Source organism: Pleurodeles waltl, chromosome 9, assembly GCF_031143425.1.
Source record: "Pleurodeles waltl isolate 20211129_DDA chromosome 9, aPleWal1.hap1.20221129, whole genome shotgun sequence".
Taxonomy (NCBI): Eukaryota; Metazoa; Chordata; class Amphibia; order Caudata; family Salamandridae; genus Pleurodeles; species Pleurodeles waltl.
Genome location: NC_090448.1, coordinates 307,338,008 through 307,359,835, shown reverse-complemented (window position 1 = coordinate 307,359,835; position 21,828 = coordinate 307,338,008). Strand labels below are relative to the sequence as shown.

Below are 21,828 nucleotides of genomic sequence, written 5' to 3'. Positions count from 1 at the left end.
AACAAGTGTCCTGGTGTCTTGTTGTAGGGAAGGAACACTGGCACTGGGGACCTCATTAAGAGGAACCCAGTGCACTTCAGTCGAAGTTGCATGTAAAAACCAGGCAAAAATTGGAGGGGGGTGTAGGAAGTTGGCTCTGTATATACTATCTCAAAGCGAGAGATAGCGTGCACAGAGTCCAAGGGTTCCCCTTAGAGGTTGATAGTGGCAAAATTAGATAATACTAATGCTCTATTTTGTGGTAGTGTGGTCGAGCAGTAGGCTTATCAGAGGATAGTGTTAAGCATTTGTTGTACACACACACAGGCAATAAATGAGAGAACACACTCAAAGACTTAAATATAGGCCAATATATTTTCTTAATTTATTTTTAGAACCACAAGATTCAAATTTTAGGTAAGTACATAAATTCTAAGGTACTTCACACAGGTAAGTATAGAACTTTAATTTAAAACAGTAGTACACACAGTTTTGTTTAAAATAGCAATAAGCTATTTCCTAAGTGGACACTGCAAAAATCAACAGTTCCTGAGGAGGTAAGTTCTGGTTAGTTTTTCAGGTAAATAAAGCACTTACAAGTTCAATCTCCTGGGCATAGGCAGCTCACCGTTGGGGGTTCAAAGCAACCCCAAAGCCACCGCACCAGCAACAAAGGGCTGGTGAGGTGCAAAGGTCAAAGGAGGGCCCAAATATCATAGGCGCCTATGGAGAACAGGGGTGCTCCGGTTCCAGTCTGCTAGTAGGCAAGTACCTGCGTCCTCAGGAGCAGACAAGGGGTTTTTTGTAGAGCACTGGGGTGGGGCGGGGGTGGGGGGGGAACACACAAGCACACAAAACACACCCTCAGCGGCACAGGGGTGGCCAGGTGCAGTGTACAAAGTAGGCGTTGGGTTTTGTATTGAAAACAATGGAGGGACCCGGGGGTCACTCTGGCGATGCAGGCAGGGCACAGGGGGGCTTCTTGGGCCAGCCACCAACTGGGCTAGGATGAGGGCCGCCTGCTGGTCACTCCTCCACTGGTAGGTGGTTCTTCTCTGTCCTGGGGGCTGCGGGTGCAGTGCTTGGTCCAGGCGTCGGGTTCCTTTATTACCAGGCAGTCGCAGTAAGGGGGAGCCTCTGGATCCTCTCTGCAGGCGTCGCTGTGAAGGTGCAGGGAGGTTGACACAGGGTGTCCACGTTGTTGGAGTTGCCTGGGGGGTCCTCTCTGCTGTGTTGGTTGTCCTGAACTCGAGCCAGGGGCGTCGGGTGCAGAGTGTGAAGACTCTCTCTTCTGGCGGGAAGTTGGAGTCTCTTTAAAATTGCTTATTTGTTGTTGTTTCTGGACAGAGCCGCTGTCCTCAGGAGGTTCTTGGTCCTTTAGGTGCAGGTCAGTCCTCTGAGTCCTCAGAGGTCGCTTGTCCCGCTGGATGCAACACTGTGCAGGTTCTTTGAGTCTGGAGACAGGCCGGTAGGGCTGGAGCCAAGTCAGTTGTTGTCTCTATCGTCTCTGCGGGGCTTTCAGGTCAGCAATCCTTCTTTCTTCAGGTTGCAGGAATCTGATTTCCTGGGTTCAGGGTCGCCCCTAAATACTCAATTTAGGGCTGTATTTATGTCTGGGGGCAGTAGCCAATGGCTACTGTCCTGGAGGGTGGCTACACCCTCTTTGTGCCTCCTCCCTGAGGGGAGGAGGGGCACATCCCTATTCCTATTGGAAGAATCATCCAAAACTAAGATGGAAGATTTCTTAAGACAGGGATCACTTCAGTTCAGGACACCTTTGGGCTGTCCTGACTGGTGGATGACTCCTCCTTGTTTTTCTCATTATCTGCTCCGGACTTGCTGCCAAAAGTGGGGGCTGTGTCCGGAGGGGAGGGCATCTCCACTAGCTGGGATGCTCTGGGGCGCTGTAAGAACAGGCATGGGTCTTTGAGGCTCACCGCCAGGTGTCACAGTTCCTGCAGGGGGAGGTGAAAAGCACCTGCACACAGTGCAGGCTTTGTTCCTGGCCACAGAGTGACAAAGGCACTCATCCCATGTGGCCAGAAACCCGTCTGGTTGTGGCAGGCTGGCAGGAACTGGTCAGCCTAACACTGGTGTTTGGACTGGTATACCGGGGGCATCTCTAAGATGCCCTCTGTGTGCATTTTTCAATAAATCCCACACTTGCATCAAGTGTGGATTTATTGTGCTGAGAAGTTTGATACCAAACTTCCCAGATTTCAGTGTAGCCATTATGGAACTGTAGAGTTCGTGTTTGACAAACTCCCAGACCACATACTCTTTATGGCTAACCTGCACTTACAATGTCTAAGATTTGGCTTAGACACTGTAGGGGCATAGTGCTCATGCAACTATGCCCTCACCTGTGGTATAGTGCACCCTGCCTTAGGGCTGAAAGGCCTGCTAGAGGGGTGACTTACCTATGCCACAGGCAGTGGGTTGACGGCATGGCACTCTGAAGGGAGTGCCATGTCGACTTAGTCATTTTCTCCCCACTAGTAGAAACAAGCTGTGAGGCAGTGTGCATGTGCTGAGTGAGGGGTCCCCACGTTGGCATATTACATGCTGCAGCCCTTAGAGACCTTCCCGGGCCACAGGACCCTTGGAACCAGGGGACTTATCTGTGTGCCAGGGCTGTGCCATTTGTGGGAACAAAGGTACAGTTTAGGGAAAGAACAGTGGTGCTGGGGCCTGGTTAGCAGGAGCCCAGCACACTTTCAATCATAACTTGCATCAACAAAAGGCAAAACATTAGGGGGTAACCATGCCACGGGAGGCATTTCTCTACAGGGGGTTACTGCAACCAGAACCCAGGTCCCTACAGTAATGAACTTGTTCATCTAATAGAGACTTCTAACCGCAGATTCCTTACCTTAGAATAGATACCCAAGCAATGCCTCCCCAGAGGCAGGTCCGCAAACCCAACTTAGACCAGAAAGTCCTGCAGGCCCAAACTGCCAAAGGCCCATCCGACAGACCAGACAGTCCAGACCGTAGCACTTTGCAAAGGTGTGTAATGAAGCCCACGCTGCAGCCTGTCAGCTGTCCCGGCAGCGGTAGCAGCTTTGGCTCAGGATGTATGAGCGCGCAAACCCACAAGTGGTTGCTTGTTGGCCAATGCGTAGAAAATATTTATGCAGAGCACAATCCATCAAGAGATGGTTGGTTTCTGCCAGCCTTCCCTTCCTTGGCCCCAAAGTACCCTACAAAGAGTTGGTCATCCCCCTTGAATTCTTTTGTGCAGTCAAGATAGAACGACAAAGCTCTTTTTAGATCCAGGCAGTGGAATCTCTCCTCTTCCTTAGTAGAATGAGGCGGGGCAAAAAAGGTAGGCAGGGTGATCGTCTGGACTATGTGGAAAGTGGTGTTGACCTTCAGGATTTAGGAGGCACATGTCTAGGGGACCAGTTTGTCGGGATACAAAATAGTATGAGGTGGGTCTACTGAGGGAGCCTGCAACTCGCTGGCCCTTCTTTGTGATGTAATGGTCAACAGGACGGCAGTTTTGATGTTAATAACTGAAGAGGGCAGTTGTGTAATGGCTCAAAAGGCACGCACATCAGGAAAGTAAGAACCAGGTTCAAGTCTCACTGGTGCATGACCAATTGCCCGGGGGGAGAGAAGTGTTGCAAACCTCTGAGGAATCTAGTCACAATGGGTGACTTAAAAATAGGAAGGCTGCTCCAGCAACTGCAAAAATGGCTGAAAAATGGCTCTTGAAGGCAGACAGAGCAGAGCCCTGCTGGGCTAAATAAAGAACAAATAATAGGACTTGGGAAAAAGGAAAGATAGTGGGAATCAATACTTTTTGATACACACCATGCCACAACTTTATCCCAGCTGCAGGCGTATAACGACTTGGCTGAAAGACGCCTGGCTGCCAGAGTAACATTACAGACTTAAGGGAGGAAGATCGAAATCTGTCAACTGTTGCCACTCAATTTCCATGCATAAAGGCAAAGAGTGCACAGGTTTGGGTGCAGAACCCTTCCCTGTTGTTGCAACAGAAGATCCTTCTGAAGAGGCATCCTGATTGGGGGACTGATGCTCATGCTCAACAGCTCGAGAAAGACTCTCCGTGCATAATTTGGTGCCATAAGAATAATCTGGACCTCGTCATTTCTGATCTTCTTGAGAACTTTGGGCAGGAGTGGCAGAGGTGGAAAGGCATACGGGAGGCCGGAGCTCCTCTTGATATGAAAAATGTCTCCAAGCGAGAGCAGCCTTTGAAACTCTAGATTGCAAAATTGCTGACATTGTGCATTCTTGGTGGTGGATGAAAGAGGCCTTGCACCACCTGTGGGTGGAGATGGCATTCATGATCCGCTAGGCATCTTCGCCTGAGTTCACCTGCCCTGGCGTTCAGAGAACCCACAAGATGTTGAACCACCAGGGAAATGCTATGGCATTCCAGCTATGTCCAGAGATGCAGTGTCTTTTGACAAATGCTCCACAACCCTACCCTGCCCTGATTGTTGCAGTACCACATGGCTGTAACACCTGCACCAACCTTTCCTTGATCGAAGAAAAAAAGGCTTTCAGGCTGTTCCAAAGCTCCAACAGGTCGATGTAAAGCCCGGACTCTGCCAGAGACTAGAGTACTCTGATTTCCACCGCTTCTTGACTGAAGTCTGGCTACCTGTCCCACGTGGTCTAGGGGGCGCACGTCTTTTGCGATAAAAAGGCTGGGTATCCTGTTGGCTAAGGTGGCTGGGAGTGTATGGCCCCTTCTGTGGTCACGAAAGGGGCGGAAGGTGGACTAGGGTTGAAGCGGGGTCACAGCCAACCCGAGGACCAGGCCTTAGCTCTGCTGTCCTTAAAGCACTCCAACGCTGAGTTTGCCTTCTATCCAAAAAGACGAGAGACATCAAAGAGCATGTCCATAACAGATACATAAATATCCATCCCCTAAAAGACAGTGATTCTCACCAGGCGTGGCGCCGCAAGGCCACTAACAATGAATTTGCTTCACCAAGTGAGTTGGACATGCCCAGTTCACATCGAATCTCTCCCATCAGAAATAGCTTCAGAGAGCATGGTAAGGACCTCCTCTCTCCTCCGAGACAACTGGCAGCACTTGCTTAACTGAATTCCGAATCGTAAGGGAATATTGCCCAAAAGGCACACAGTGTTCGCTGACAACGGTGCAAGGCTGGCAGAAAATAACATTCGCTTTCCAAAGGAATCCATTTTGGATTCGCTCTTTGGTGGAGCGGTAGGGAACGCGCTGGAGTGGATTCTAGAGGTTGTGGCTTGAATCACCAAGCTCTCTGGGGTGGGTAGCTGAATAAGGAAACTGGGGTCCCCAGGAGGGGGGCACTGGCTTCATTAAAAGGCGGTAAAAAATTGTAATGGGCGACTCCCAGCTGAAGCACCTCTGTCAAGACATTCATCTTGACTGCCACTGAGGGTAGCTCCAGGTTTAAGACCTCAGCTGCCAGCGCACTGTGCGCAGATAGATGACTAGTGCCGCTATGACCAGAGGATACCTGGCAGCGTGTAAGCGACAAAAATATTATCCCTAAAGACTGGCTTGAAATACATGCAGTAGTGTGCAAAGTGTTGATCAGTGCTCGATTCAAACTGATACAACATAGTACACATGGCTTACCTTTCCCCCAGGAGGCTGCAGACTATATACCCCACCAGGGATAAGAACTGTGCTAGATGTTGTGCTACTGTGAAACATTTCCTTCATGTCATAAGGCGCTGCTCAATTATTACGGCCTACTGGATGGAGATATTAGCCCAAATCAAACATGTGACGGGTTGTGATGTACACACACAAAAAAAAAAAAAAAAAAAGAATTCACATGAAACTCACTTAACAAAATGTATTATCAGGCAGAAAGTACTAAAGTACTGCATTCAAATGAATCTCGGTTGGGATGTGCTAAACACAATTAAACAATGAGTGCTGGGCCTGCTCTTTGACAATCCAAAGAAAGCACACAATTCACAGTACGGGTACTCATGGTAGATAGGAGACCCACTGCAATTAGCTGGCTAAGTACTAGACGCCCCCTCACAGAAAGAATGCAAGAAAGACCTGCTAGAATGGGCCAGGGCGAAGGAGGCACATATGAGGAGAACCTGCCAGGATAAGAGGGTGGCAAAAGACCTGCTTTCCTGGGGGGCTATGACGCAGGTGCTGTTGGAGTCTCCTGAAGGTGACCAACCTGGAAACAATGAACTAAATAAGACAGTACAGTTGAGTTGTTGAATAGGAAAGGTGAATGGAGTCAGGAAAGAAGTGGCTGCTCGTCTAGTGTTAAAATGGAGAGCACCCGTAGTTGCAACGGTAAGTATTCCTTTATGTGTGATCCAGTAGACGAATAGAAGCTGGGGTGGAGGAGGGGGGGGATTGTATTAGACATGTAATTAGTATAAACTGTTATTTCTGTTGATGATTGTAGTACTATTAAGTTTTTTGACAGTTGAAGTGCTGTAACTTACTACTGATGTGCTGGGAATAAGTATTGCACTAAGCTGTATACTGTCCTGCTACTTGAAATGTCCAGTGTACATGCAGGAGCTGAAGCCTATTTGCCGGTGTTAGGAATGAGTATTGCAATAAGATGTACACAGTCCTGTTACTTAATAAAGAAATAAAAAACAAAGACCTCAGCTGCCCTACGCACCAGCATAAAAAACATGAGGCTCCCTCCTCCGTAGCCACGGTAGGAGACGAGACCAAGCCAGTGTCATGTGAAGTGCCTAGCCCACTGGCTTCCGCAATTTCCTTACATCAGTAGTACTCATTCTAGTCTAGGGAGATGCTGGTATCCATAATGTTCCTCAGAACTGTCCCAAATTATCTCTCTCTCCAGGTCTGTTAAAGGTAAAGGCACTGCCTCTGATCTGGATAGCATGGGACTCGTTCGGCTCAGTGTCAGAAATTATGATGGCAATGGTGTTGCCATGGGGCATCAGCAATGGAGCGTGTGCTGATGAAGGTCTCGGCCTCACCCGCGGCTCAACTCCAGATCCAACATAGGATCCATCGGGCCTGACTGGCGCCAAGGATGAACCCACCGGCAAGGATTGAGTGGGGGCCCCTTCTGAGCTTGTGTGGCCTGAAGGTGCTCCCAGGTAGCTGGGATGCACAAATATAAGGTGCCTGGCCTCATAAAATGTTTCAAGCTGGATGGAAGTCCTTCCAGTCCCTGGAAAGTCATGGAAGCATTGGGCGGACCCAGGCTTCACCGAAGCGGGGGCCCGGAGAACAGATGCTAACGTGCCTTGTCAGAAGACTTCGTTGGGCACAGCGAAGTAGAAGACCTATTAAACTTCTACCAACGTCTTGTGGTTGTGGAACTTGCCTAACGACTTGGAGCAGGACGTTAATCATTGGGTGACACTCCAATAACAGTCCCGGGACCTTCCTCGTGATTGGGAACATGAGCGTCGCAGAGATGTCCGACATAGAGCAGTGAGAAGTTTGAGGGATCACTCTCTCTGTGCCTTTGGGTGTATGACGTGGCAGATTTTGCAGGTCTTCGAGTTGTGGTCTCTCTCCAAGCACCACAAACAAAGCAAGTGTGGGTCTGTCAGACATCTTCCTGTGACATGCACAACATATTTTGAAATATGCTGGTTTCTTTGGGGAGATCCTATTATACCAGGAGAGTGGCGCCTGTAAAGGTACCGTGCACATCACATCTGGTGTGGCAGATGCAACGCAGAACTGAATAACGCTACCAACCGGCACGCAGGGGTAATGCTCAAAAACATCTGGATCTAGTCTGAGGCCTGGGGAATATTCTAAGGCAAAGAATACGCAGCAGGAAGTTTCTATCAGATTCACAGTCCAGACGAAGGAATACACCATCTGCAAGTGCCAGACCTGGCCGATCTGAATGCCTTCACTGTGAAGTTGTTGCTTCCATTGGCACAATGTAAAATGAAGAGATGAAAGAATTCTTTTGGCCACAAGAGTGATTGCTCGCACAGTGTGGTTCAAGGTTGCACACTGCACTTGGAGAACCCAAGTGGACTTTACCTCAGGTAATGTTAATGCCTGAACAAAACACTGACTGAGAACTTGACTAACAGATTTTCGCGAGATTATTGCAAACCGCTTGAGAGATCTGCCTAGTCAAAGCATACAAACTGACCTACGGGTCAAAGAACTCAGGAAAGTTGCTCCATTTCAGCCCACACCTTGATCTGCGGTATGATTAAAGTACTTATTTTTTCCTAAAAGAAAATCACTGGGCAGGACATTCAATTATTGTGTCTTATTTGAATGCTTGCGTTCACACACCGTACACTACCCCCGGGACACTTTGAACTGTTCACCCTCCCTGCTTTGAGAGTCAAGTTTGGAAGGGGGTACTTGACCAAGTGTTAAGTATCATATCAAGTTGGTGGCCAGGACAACAATCTCAGATGACCCAAACCACCACAGTGGTAGCCTAACAGCCCCTTTTGGCCTTGTGCGTACCTTGCACTTAAACAAAGTCTAACAGAGTGAGGTATGTAGGCCCAGAGGGATCCTAAGAATCTGTATTGTCTCTTTGTGACATGAGATTTGCAAAGCATGTTGTTTTGAAGGCTCCAAATTTCAGCCATCTATGTGAAAGAGAAACACTGAAAGCAGAAGCCCATGATCTGCTCCAGTGTACTGCACTTTACACATCTTCCCTTTAGTTTAAAATTAAAGCATGCACTGAACTACACTGCCAATCACACAAAATATTTTCCTCATCAAATCGCAGTTCACTACACACTTCATAAACTATAAAAAAAGAACAAATGTATTCTTAAAAGTACAAAAAAAGTAGATCCATAGTACTGATGTCTTCTGTGCTGCCTCACAGATAGGGAGCTGTAGAAGTAGACTGAATACTGCCAGTGCCATAGAAGGCAGATATCGCTGGATGGATACTGGCTTCTGCACGGCTCTCATACACAGAAACCCTGCAACTATCAGGACAATTCTCATATAATACTTAGTGTACAACTGACTGATGCCGCCATCTCTCAGGTTATTACACTGACATGCAAACTGGAAACTTTAATTTACAAATAGCTGCTCATAAATTAAACTTTCTGTGTTCAGCCTTGTAGGATAAGTTACTTACCTTCGGTAACATCTTATCTGGTAAAGACAATATCTACTTGCAGATTCCTTACCTTAGAATTTCCCCCAGGTGTCAGTCTGGATCCAGAGATTTTTCTTGAGCAGTACACCTGCGCTCCATTAGGTGGCGTTGAATGGCTTGGCATCAATCATTGGTATCGTCAGTGCCGGATAAGATGTTGCAGGTCTTATATAGGTGTAACCCCCGTTTGCTGAAGCCAGTTTCTTTTCACAACTGTCCACGTCAGAAGTGCTGAGCCATAAAGAAACTGACTACTGGTGCGCGAAAATTAAGGCCCTGAAAGGGAGGTTCCTATCCCTAGAATTCAGTTTAAAGAGAAGGGATGATGGGTGGGCCGGTAAGGAATCTGCAACTAGATACTGTGTCTACCAGATAAGGAATTACCGAAGGTAAGTAACTTGTCCATCTGATGGAGACATCTAGTTGCAGATTTCTTACCTTCGAATAGATACCCAAGCAATACCATCCTCGGACGTGGGTCTCCAAACCAAGATCATACTAGGAAGTCCTTCAGGACCGAACTGACAAAGTACCTGTCCCTGCGGACCTGACTGTCCGTGTAGTGATTGGTAAAGGTGTGCAGAGATGCCCACATTGCCGCATGACAGATGTCAATGACTGGAATTCCACCTGTTAACGCAGTGGTCGCAGCTGTATCTCTGGTAGAATGAGCACGGTTGCTTCTTGGCCAGTGCATAGCAGATCTTAATGCAGAGTACAACCCAGCGGGAGATGGTTCTCTTCTGCACTGCCCGACATTTCTTTGCACCCATATAACCAACAAAGAGTTGATTATCCACCTCAAACCCTTTTGTACGATCAAGGTAGAATGCCAGTGCTCTTTTTGGGGCCAGGCGGTGGAGTCTCTCCTCTTTCTTAGAAGGATATGGGTGTGTGTAAAAAGTAGGCAAGGTGACGGATTGGCCTAAATGAAATGGCGTGACCAATTTTGGCAAAAAAGAAGCCCTACTGGGAAGCACCACTTTGTCAGGATATATGGAAAAGTAGAGTGGCTTACATGGCAATGCCTGCAGCTCACTCACCCTGCAGGCAGAGGTAATGGCCACAAGGAAGGCTGTTTTTTAAGGTGAGAGGCCTGAGAAGGCAGTTGTGGAATGGTTCAAAAGGAGCACACAACAAAAATGTCAGAACTAAATTCAAAACATATGGGTAAAACCTTTGAGGAATCTAGCAACAATAGGAGACTTAAACAAAGAAGGTTGATCAGGCAACCTCAAACGCAGCAAAAAGCAGATACATAAACTTTGAGAGTGCCCATCACGTACTGCTGGGCCAGAGAAAGGATAAACAACAGGACCTCAGAAAAAGGGGCAAAAGGGAATCAACAGACTTGCCTAGGCACCATGCCACGAAGATATTTCAATGACAGGCGAATACCGTTTTGCTGGAGGGACGGCTGGCTGCTGAGATTATGTTACAGACTTTGGGCGAAATGTCAAAAGCTGCCAACTGTCGCCACTCAATCTCCAGTCAAGAAGGCAGGGGCTGGCCAGGTTAGGGTGGAGAACACTCCCCTGCTGCTGCAACAGAAGACCCTCCCGAAGGGGCAGTCTGATCAGAGGATCAACGGCCATGCTTAGTAGCTCAGGATACCAGACTGTCCATGCCCAGTCCGGAGCCACAAGAATGACTTGAGCCTGGTCGTTCTTGATCTTCTTGAGAACTCTGGGCAGAAGTGGTATGGTTGGAAAGGCATACAGGAGGTCTGAGTTCAACTTGAGACTAAAAGCATCTTCGAGAAATTGCCTCCTTGGAAACTCCAAGGCGTAATACTGCCGACATTTCACGTTCTCTGCAGAGGCAAACAGATCTAACCATGACTGTAGGAAACTAGGGTCTTTCTGACATGGTTGCCTCCACTTTTTGCCTAGATTCAGTGTTTTTTGACTGTAGTACATTGGAATCCTGCTAACCAGGACCCCAGTGCCAACGTTCTCTCTCCTAAATTTGGTTGGTAAGTACTTCCTACACCCCACCATTGGCAGACTGGTGTACCCCCTAGTATTTGGTACTTAGGGTCCCAGGGCATTAGTGCAACAGGGGTCCCCCATGGGCTGCAGCATGTATTATGCCACCCACGGAAGCCCATGCAAACTGTGCCTACAGGCCTGTCATTGCAGCCTGTGTGAAATGGTGCATGCACCTTTTACCCCAGATATAAGGTTTACCTTATAGCGCGGTCACTGCGCTTTGACCCTGTAAATCACAAGCAGAGTGCGTGGTTCTAACTGTGAGGGTACCCCTGCACGAGCAGAGATACCCCTACAGACCCCAGACTCCATTTGTTGGGCTTTGTAAGTGCAGGGAAACCATTCTAAGGTGTGCAGTGAAAGCTGGTAGCAACCAGAGGTCCAACTACATAATGGTTTCTCCAAACCTGGTCATGTTTGGTATCAAACGTGTTGGATTCATGCAACTACACCAGTCCCAGTGTTAGCTGCATGATACTATGTACTTACGGAGTTCCTTAGAGGCTCCCCCATGCCTGCCTGTCTAGCCTTGCAGGGTCTGCATGCAAGCCAGGGCTGCCGCCAACACAAGACATTGTTATGCCCTCCTGCTGCTGAGCTTAACTCAGGCAGGGGAAAGCAGAAGAAAGGATTTCCTTTTTCCTTTGGAGGAGAGGTGTTACGCCCTCTCCTTTAAAAATAGGTGTCTCTAGGCTATGGTGGGGTGCTCCTGAGCACCACCAGACTCCTAAGGGCACAGTCGGTGCCCTTCTGCTAAAACCATTTCCAACCAATGCAGAAGCCCTGGGGCTCCTGCTCTGGAGTGAACCCCTCCCTCACCCTGCTCCTCCCCTAGAGGGGTGCCCAGAGCTCTACCAGGTGACTGCTTAACTCTGCCAACTTGGAAATAAGCTGAGCAGATGCCCCTGGGAGCAGCTGACTGGTCAGTCTAGTCGAGTTGCACTCCTGTCCACTCCTGATAGGTAAATCACCCCAGAAGTTGTCCAAACCCCTTCCTGGGTTACTTAAGGGCTCCCCTGAGAGTGGGACCTTAGTTTCATCCAGATAAACTTAGAAAGATCTTCAGGAATACTTCTGTGCCATGGTCAATGGATTCTGCTGCTGGACTTCGCCAGGAACGAAGACAAGACTGCAACTGGTAGGAGAGTTCCTACTGCGACTTTGTCCCCGAGCATTGCAAGGACTGTGTAGGAAAGTACTCTCTTTTTGGCATAGTTACCCTTACTTTTTGCATGCTGTCAGTGTGTTTTGACTGCGTTCACTGGGATCCTGCTAAACAGGACCCTAGTGACTGCACTCTCTTCCCTAAATTTGGTTCCTTAGGACTTAGCACACCCCATAATCGGCATACTGGAGCCCCCATGAGTGTCCCCAGTATATGGTACCTAGAGCATTGGGGCACCAGGGGTTCCCCATGGGCTGAAGCATATATTATGCCACCCATGGGAGCCCATGTAAAATGTGTCTCCAGGCCTGCCATTGCAGTCTGCGTGGAAAGGCGCATGCACCCTCTCACTAGAGTTCACTGCCCCAGGTCACTGTAAGTCACCCCTATGGCAGGCTCTCTTAGCCCAGAAGGCAGGGTGCAAATACCTTTGTGTGAGGGTACACAAGCACAAGCAGCCATACCCCCATGAACTCCAGCTCGATTACACTGTACGTTGTAAGTGAGGGGAAGCCATTTTACCCATGTACTGGACACCGGTCACTACCTGTGTCCAGCTACATAATGGTAACTCTGAACCTGGGCATTTTTGGTATCAAACATGTTAGAATCGTACTCTAATACTGTTGCCAGTATTGGTTGTATGATTCCATGCACTCTGGGGGCTACTTAGAGGACCCCCAGCAATGCTCCTACCAGTCTTCTGGGGTTTTCTGGGCAGCCCACGCTGCTGCCACCCCACAAACAAGTTTCTGCCCTCCTGCTGCTTGATCAGCTCAGGCAGAGGAAGGCAGAACTATGGATTTACTTTGGGAGAGGGAGGCAACATCCTCTCCCTTTCGAAGTAGGTGTTACATGGCTTCGGAGGGGAAGACCCCATTACCCACATGTATGCTTTGAAGAGAACATTGGGTGCCCTCCTTGCATAAACCGGTTTGCACCAGTCCAGGGACTCCGGTCCCTGCTCTGACGTGAAACTGGACAATAGAAAGGGGAGTGACCACTTCCCTGTCCATCACCACCCCAGGGGTGGTGCCCACAGCTCCTCCAGGTGGCTACTTGATTCTACCATCTTGAATCCAAGGTGGGCAGAGGCCCCTAGGAGCATCTGAGTGACCAGGTCAGGCAAGTGATGTTACAGCTCCCTCCTGATAGGTGACCAATCCTTCTTCCTGGGCTATTTCGGGTCTCCCTCCAGGGTGGGTCTCCAAATTCGACATGCAAGATTCCAGCAGGACTCCTCTGCATCGTTTACTTGATCTTCTGGCCACCAAGACTGCAACTGGACCCTCTGGGAACTGACAATCTGCAACTCCAGCGACGACTCCGCTTTGCAACATTGTTTCTCTGGCTCCTTTCAGCAACTGCAACTTTTCCTTGGCTGTGCATCCCCTGAGGGCGACTGTAGGACGCACGCCTGGTTTGTAGTGGGTACCAAAGGTACTTACACCTTATACCAGATCCAGTTATCCCTTATTAGTAAAATGTAGTCAGTGTCTAGCAGCTAGACTGTCTAGAGGTAGCTGTAGCAGAGCAGCCAAGGCGAAACATGCAAAGCTCTTAAAATACCACAGTAGTCACACACAACTCACACACATGAAAGAAAATACTCAGTGTTACAAAAATAAAGGTACTTTATTTTGGTGACACAATGCCAAAAAATACCTAAGAGACAATACTCCCTTAGGAGGTAAGTAATATACACTAGTACCAAAAACAGGTAAGTACACAGTCAGAAAACAGTGCAAATGGTGAAAATCACAATAGGTTGCAAGGGGCGTAAGGGGAACACAAATCATATACTAAAATGTTGGAACGTGAAAGTCGGTTTCCCACCTAGGCAAGTGTCGTGTGTAGAGGGGCACTGGAAGTGTAAGAAAACACCAAAGGTAAGAAATAGACCCCACCCCAGAGCCCAGGAAAACAAGAGTAAAAAACAGTACGTTTCCTGGAACACACAAGAAGTTGTGTTAGAAGATTATGCAAGAACCAGAAGAGACTGCAAGACACCAACAATGGATTCCTGGACTTGAAGACCTGTGGAACTAGGGGACCAAGTCCAAGAAGCACTGAAGAGTCCAGGGAGAACAGGAGCACCTGCTACTCCGGATGAAAGTTCAAAAGAAGAACCACCGGTGAGAAGACAAAGTCAGTTATGCACCCAAGACAGATGCGGGTTCCTGGTTGATGCAGAAGATGTACCACGCCGGATGGATGATTGCAGTCTGGTTTGCGTCGCTGGATTCCACCAACAAGCCTTGGCACACGCAAAGCTTGCAGTTAGTGGAAAATGGTGCTGCCCGGGATCAGGAGGGACCCAGTGGCCTCTAACCAGGAGAGGGAGACAGAGGGGGCTCTCAGCAATTCAGAGAGCCCTCAGAAGACCAGGCAGCGTACACAGGAGTCCCAGAGCATAGGGACAAAGAAGGTGCAAATGGAGGCCCACACAGCACGACACAAAGGGATCCCACACCGCCAGAGAACCACTCAGGAAGCTGTGCGTCGCAGGATGGAGTGCTGGGGGCCTAAGCTGTGCTGTGCACAAACAACTTCTTGGAAGGTCGCACACAAGCCTTGGTAACTGAAAGTCACGCAGTGCACGGGGTACTGCCTTGCGTAGGAAGGCAAGCTCTTACCTCCACCAAAGTTGGACAGCTGGACCTTGGGACTGTCGGGGTCACTTTAATCCCCCACCCGTGTTGCTGGATCCACTCTCGTTGTCTGGAGAGGGGACCCATGCCACCAGCCGTCGCTGCAGAAAAAAATGCCTGCTGAAGCACGGAAGTGACTCAGTCACTCCTCAGGAGATTCCTTTGGTTCTTCTGATGCAGGCTGAAGACAGGCAGTCCTCAGAGGATGCACGACCTGGAAACTGTTGCAGTTGCTGGCAGGAGCTGAAGATACAATGTTGAAGAAGTCGTCTTTGCTTCTTTGTTGCAGTTTGTAGGGTTCCTGGAGGGTTCAGCTGCAGTTCTGTTGGTTGAAGATGAAGTAAAGGATGCAGAGGATTCCTGCTGAGGTCTTGCAATCCCAATCTCAAGAAACACCCAGAGGAGAGACCCTAAATAGCCCTGAGAGGGGGATTGGTCACCTAACCAGGTAAGCACCTATCAGGGCGAGGCTCTGACGTCACCTGCTGGCAATGGCCATTCAAATGCTTCCAAAGTGCCCCCACCTTGGAATCCAAGATAGCAAAACCAAGGGACACTCTGGAGGAGCTCTGGGCACCACCCCGGGGGTGGTGATGGACAGGGGAGTGGTCACTCCCCTTTGTCCAGGTTTATGGCAGAGCAGAGACTGGGGGTCCCTGAACCGGTGTAGACTGGATTATGCAAGACGGGCACCATCTGTGCCCTTCAAAGCATTTCCAGAGGATCTGGGAGGCCCCCTCCCATGCCTGTAACATCTATTTCCAAAGGGAGAGGGTTTTACACCCCTCTCCCAAAGGAAATGCTTTGTTCTGCTTTCCTGGGCTTGAGCTGCTCAAACAACAGGAGGGCAGAAACTTGTCTGTGAGGTGGCAGCAGCTGGAGCTGCCTGGAAAACCTCAGAAGGGTGGTATGGCAGTACTGGGGGTCCACTGTGGAGCCTCCAAAGTGCATGGGATTGTGCAACCAATACTAGAATTAGTATTGGGGTAAAATTCTCAGGTGTTAGGCACCTTACATGGCCATATTCGGAGTTCCTATTGTGAAGCTGGACACAGGTATTGAGCTATGTCCAGTGCACACGTAAAATGGCATCCCGCACTCACAAAGTCTGGAAAAATGGTCCTGAACGACGTGGGGGCACCTCTGCTATTGCAGGGGTGCCCTCACACACAGGTACTTTGCACCCAGCCTTCAGGGTGGGAAGGCCTGACATATAGGTGACTCGTAAGTGACATGGTGCCGTGAAAAATGGCTGTGAAAGGGTGCATACACCATTTCACGAAGGCAGCAATCGCAGTCCTGCGGAAGCCTTTGCATGGGCTCCCCTATGGCTGGCAGAAGTAATGCTGCAGCTCATAGGGATCCCCTGGAACCCCAATGCCCTGGGTACCTAAGTACCATATACTTGGGACTTATAAGGGGTGACCAGTATGCCAATTTGGGATGAAATACTGAGTTACCAGTATGTAGTGAAAAATTTGGGAACAGAGAGAGCATAAGCACTGGGGCACTGGCTTGCAGGATTCTAGTGACAAAGTCAAACACACTGACATACAGGGCAAAAATGGGGGTAACCATGCTAGAAAGATGCTACTTTCTCATAGCGACGAGTCTTCAGCCTGCACAAGAAGCAAGAAGGAATTTCTCTTGGAGTGAAGGAGTCAGTCCCCTGCATCTGCAGGCACCAACTTCAACGACGTCTGGCTTTGTGGAGCCTCTCTCCTGCAAAACTGCATGGATCCTGCAACACAGGTGGTGGTCTGGAGTGGTTCCCTTGGTCCCCTCTACCAGCTGTCCAACTTGGGAGACAGTAAGCCCTTGCCTCTCCTTGCAGGTCAGTAACCCTGTGCACCGCAACTCTTGCAGCTACCAAGGCTTGTTGGCTCTTCTTCCAAGGGATCTTCAGGCTTCGTGTGACCCGGCCTCCAGCACTCTTCCCTGCAAAGTGCAGTCTCCTGCCTGCTGCTCCAGCAACGTGGAACTCCTCTCTAGGTGTGTTGAGTGGGCCTCACTGCGACCATGTGCATGCTGCCTGTGAGTTGCCGGCGGGGTCACCTGGGACTCCCCTCGACCTTCCTGGTCCCCGGTAGCTCTGCAACTCTTCATCTGCGACTCTTTGCCAAGGCTTGTTGGTGGTTTTTACACACCACTGACCAACTGCAACTCTTCTTCTGACGTGGGACATTGTCTGCATCACTTCTGGAACTCTTATCCCACGCTGCACAGCCGACTCCTTGTCTTCACTGTCGACCTGGTCCTGCATCTCCACAAGGGTGGGTAGTGGCTCCTGCCACAACCGGACACTCCAACTCAAACTGGACTTGGTCCCCTTCTTTTGCAGGTCCTCGTCTGTCAGGATCCCCCTTTTGTTCCTTCCAGTCTTTCTTGGGTCTTGCACAGTCCCTTTCAAAAGGTTACAGTACTTACCCCCTCTCTATCCTGGTCGCTGGGGGTCACCCTGGTACTTAGCTTTTGGGGTTCCTAGTTCCTCCAACTCCCCTCTATAGATTCCACTCCCTTGTGTGGTGGACTGCCTTTCGCATTCCACCTACTTAATATATGGTTTGGTCCTCCCAGGGCCCTCTCTATTTTCTATTGTTTTTATTATTTGCTGTTGTTATCTATGCTAATCACAGGCTTCTAATGTGTATATAATAGTGAGTTTACTCACCTCATAGTGGAGTATTGCCTACAGTATTTTTGTATTTGTGTGTACCACAATAAAGTACCTTTATTTTTATACACTGTGTGGTTCTTTCATGTGTTTAAGTGCTGTGTAACCTTAGTGGTATTGCAAAAGCTTTGCATATCTCCTAGATAAGTCTCGGCTGCTCATCCATAGATACCTCTAGAGAACCCTGGCTTCCTAGACACTGCCTACACCTCACTAATAGAGGATACCTGGACCTGGTATAAGGTGATAACACCATAGTTGCCCACCACACACCAGGCCAGCTTCCTGCACTTTGCAACTTCTGTGGCTATGGATCTTCCAGACACACAAGGACTTTGCCTGAACTAAGGACATCCAGAAGGAATCTCCCTTGGAGTGAAGGAGTCACTCCCCTGCAACTGCAGGCACCTCAATGTTGACAACAGGTTGGATTCTGCTGAACCATGGACTCCCCCAGGCTCTGCAACACAGGCGGTGGTTCTGTGGCTCTCCAGAGGTGTGACCTGTCGTCTGTGCAACTGGGAAGTCTGTGTTCCCTCGTTGGAGCTCATGGAACAGACCACCTGTGTACTGCTTCTGCTTGTCGTTGCACAGGCTTGTTGGCTCTTCAGTCCCAGGACCTCCTAGCTCCAAGAAGCCCCAGCCTCAAGCATCACACAACTCCGAGACCAATGTCCTCCCTGCAACTCCTGCAATGTGGGGGCATCCATATTCTCTGTGCTGCTGAGGCCTCCTCGAAACTCCCTGTGCTTGCTGTCAGAGGGTCCTTCTGGGGCCTCCATCGATTCCTGCTAGCTCTCCTCACTGCTGAGTGCTGGCCCTGACTTGCCTGTGAAGGATGGCTCTCTTAGACCTTGCTGGTCCCATCTATTGCAACTCTTCTTGCATCCATCCTCTTGCATTTGCCAATGCTTGTTGGTGGCCCTTCTGGTCATTGACCCCTCTGCAATTCGATGACCGGCGAGGAACAGCTCTTGGATGTCTCCTGGGATTCCTCTGCATCACCTGGACACCGCAGCTGCTTCTCCACGACAACCGCCAACAGAGAAGTACCCCCATGAAGGGTGGGCATTGCCTTCCTGGGCAACTCCTGGTGGTTTTGACCTGGTACACTGGTCCCTGCAAGCAGCTGGATAGCCAAGGTCCCCACTGACATCAACAGGAGGTTCTGGCACAACCTCACACATATGTTCCTGGGCTCCCTGGTGTTGCTACTCCACTTTGCTGTGTATTCACGGGGGGCACTCTTGAACCTTCTTTGCTCCAATGGGTTTCCTCTGGGTCCTCTGGGAAGGGTCCTTCTGCAACCTTTTTCCAACTGCAACTATCCCACGTTATACTATGGACACCAATGCTAAGTAACACCTCTGCATACAGTCTTCTGGGAAAACTCTAACTTACCTCTAGTGTTGTAGTACTTCCCCAATCCTTAGGATCATTGAGTATTAGTCTTGTCTAGTTGGACTGTTCTTAACCCATTTTTATTTATTATATGGTCCCCCCCCCCCCCAAATAGGGGCCCAGGTTATGTTATGTTTTTACCTACTTGTTTTTGAGTATATTTTGTGTGTGCTTATCTCCAGTTAGATGACTCTGATCTCTGCCTCTCCCAGGTGGCTCCTAAGGCCAGGAGTGTCACATCCGCCACTCCTGTCAGCTCTTGTTGGGGAAGGGAGATAGAGCTGCCTCTGACACAATCACCGTTTGTTAGCCACCACTGCAGATCTCACGCAGTTCTCTCCGAGATCTACACAATGTCTGTGAGATTCCCCTGATGCTGCGTTTACTGGAACTTCAGGCTCTACTGCAGAGCTCGCATATGCCATCTGGTATGATTCACCAACAGGATGAAGGAGGCATGAGGTCCAGCAGCCTCAGCGTCATTCGCACCGAAATCCAGGATAGAGGCTGAAACATCGGTATCGTAGACTGAATACCCTGGATTCACTGCAATGGAGGATAAGCCGAAACTGCACTATTTCCAGATCAGCTCCAATGAAAGGAAGCGTCTGAGAGAGAGACAGGTGTGACTCTGGCACATTTGTAGTGAACCCTAGCGAATGCAGGAGGCCTGAAATAGTCTGGAAGTGGGAGATATCCTGGGGCGAGCCAACCTTCATCATCCAGTCCTCGAGGTATGGGAAGACAAACCCCTGACCTTTGCAGATGGGCTGCGACCATCACCTTGGCGAACATTTGAGGAGCGCTGGTAAGGCCATAGGGGAGCACAGTGAGCTGAAAGTGCTCGTGGCCCACTGTGAACCCCAAGTAACGTCTTGTGGGCAGGCAGGACCGGAATATGGATATAAGCATCCTGCAAGTCCAGTCTCCTGGGTCCAGGGCAGATAAAACCTGAGCCAGAGTGAGCATTTTGAACATCTCCATCCTGAGGAAGGGATTGAGGGACTGAAGGTCTAAGATAGGGCGGAGGCCCTTGTCCTTTTGGGTACCAGAAAGTAGCAGGACTTGCAACCACATCCTACTTCTGGCACAAGAAACTTCTCTATGGCTCCCTTTACCAAGAGAGTCGTTAACTTCCTCTCAAGAAGTGCCAAGTGGTCCTCCGTCATCCAAAGGATGGTGGCATGAATGGAGGGGGTAGTCTCGAAGGGGAGAAACTAGCCCCTTCGGACTACCTGCAAAATCCACCTGTCTGACGTGATGGACTGCCAGCGGAACAGTTGATGGCGGATCCTGGCTCCGACAGGTCCCTGGTGGGGGAGAGTCACTGGTCCCTGGTGGGGAGAGTCAAGACTAGAAAGGTTTGGCGGCAGCTGCAGAGGGGAGGGTGTGTGTGTGAGGGTGTGTGGACGTCCCTGGACATGCAGAAGATGGGCAGCATGCGCAGCACGGTGGCTGGACAGAAATGGACATGGTAGGGTGCCCCTTACATAGACACAAAAGGGGCAAAAAGCAGACAGAGAGGGACGAGGAGCCACTGTGAGGCCTAAGGACCTGGCCGCAGCACGAGAACCTATGAGGCGCTTGAGCACTGGTTCTGCTGAGACGGGTGGCAGCAAAGGGCATGTCCATAAGATTGGCTTGGACATCCCCGAAAAGCCAGATGTCCTCAACCACACTTGGCATCTAAGGGCCCATGTCGATGCAACCGCTCTGCCCAGTGAGTCGGTCATGCCCAGTCCACAATGGATTGTGAACTTTGCTGCATGTCTCCCATCAGCAACTCCTTGGGAAAGAACACAACAAGCCTCCTCCGGGACCTGTGGTAGCACTTGTGCAACTGTATCCCTCAGGGTGTGGGAATAAAGGGCCCAAAAGGCATGCGGTGTTCACGGACCGCAAAGTCAGGCTGGCGGAAGTAAATATCATCTTCTCAAGTGTGCCAAGCCTCTTGGATTACCTAACTGGGTGTGAGGAACGGAACGTGCCATGGTAAGTAAAGGCTTGGATTACCAAGCTCTCAGGGGTGGGATGTTGCATAAGGGAAATTTGGATCACCTGGGGCAGGGCGATGGCGGTGGTTAATTGTCCTGTTCACAGGAGCCCCTGTGCTGGGTTTGAACCAGGTGCCAAGTAGAACATCTATAAGGGCTCATTGAAGGCGAGCAGGGGTTCGGGGGAGGTGGAGATGTAAAAAAAGTACTTGAACTTAGCTGCTTCTCACACCACCATAGAATAAGAAGCACCCTCTTCTGTAGCCACAGTAGGAGGCGAAAGCATGCCAGTATCTGGGGAGGTGTCCAGTCCACTGGCTTCACCCCAATCCATATGCCAGTGCTTAGGGTCTTGGAGCTGGTATTCCAGACAGTCCAGTGACCCCTCCGATTCCTCACCATACCCTAGCCCATAAGAAGCAGGCTCAGGATCCGACACAGGAGGAACAGCTTCTGATGACGCCGCGGTTGGTGTTATATGACGTCCATCCTGCTCTGTATCAGTGTGGACAATGAGGATGGGTACAGCACCGACCAGGGGGCAAGGGTGGCGCAGGGAGCATCAGCACTGCGTTCGGGAAGGTCGAGATTGTATGACCAATGCAATCCCAGATTCAATCATGGAGCCATTGGTGCCTCTCAGAGCTGATGCTGAAGCAAAGGGGTCCCTTCTGACTTTGTGGGGCCAGTATGTGCGCCGGCAGAGTCAGACTGCCCAAATATGAGATGCATGGCCTCATAAAACACTCTTTCTGGGAAGGGGTCGATCTGGCTCCCGGAAACTCGGGGAGGCACAGAGTCGGCCCAGACGCAGGTTCTGCAGATGGAAGCTTAGAATGCTCCGGCTTCCTCGTCTTGTTGGCCGA

General features: G+C 49.9%; 1 protein-coding gene across 1 annotated transcript in view; it reads right to left on the bottom strand.

The window, feature by feature from the left end:
• Positions 1-21,828, bottom strand: part of FANCD2 (FA complementation group D2) — a 1,182,674-nt gene that overhangs the window by 26,184 nt on the left and 1,134,662 nt on the right. The gene's annotated exons all lie outside the window — the stretch shown is intronic.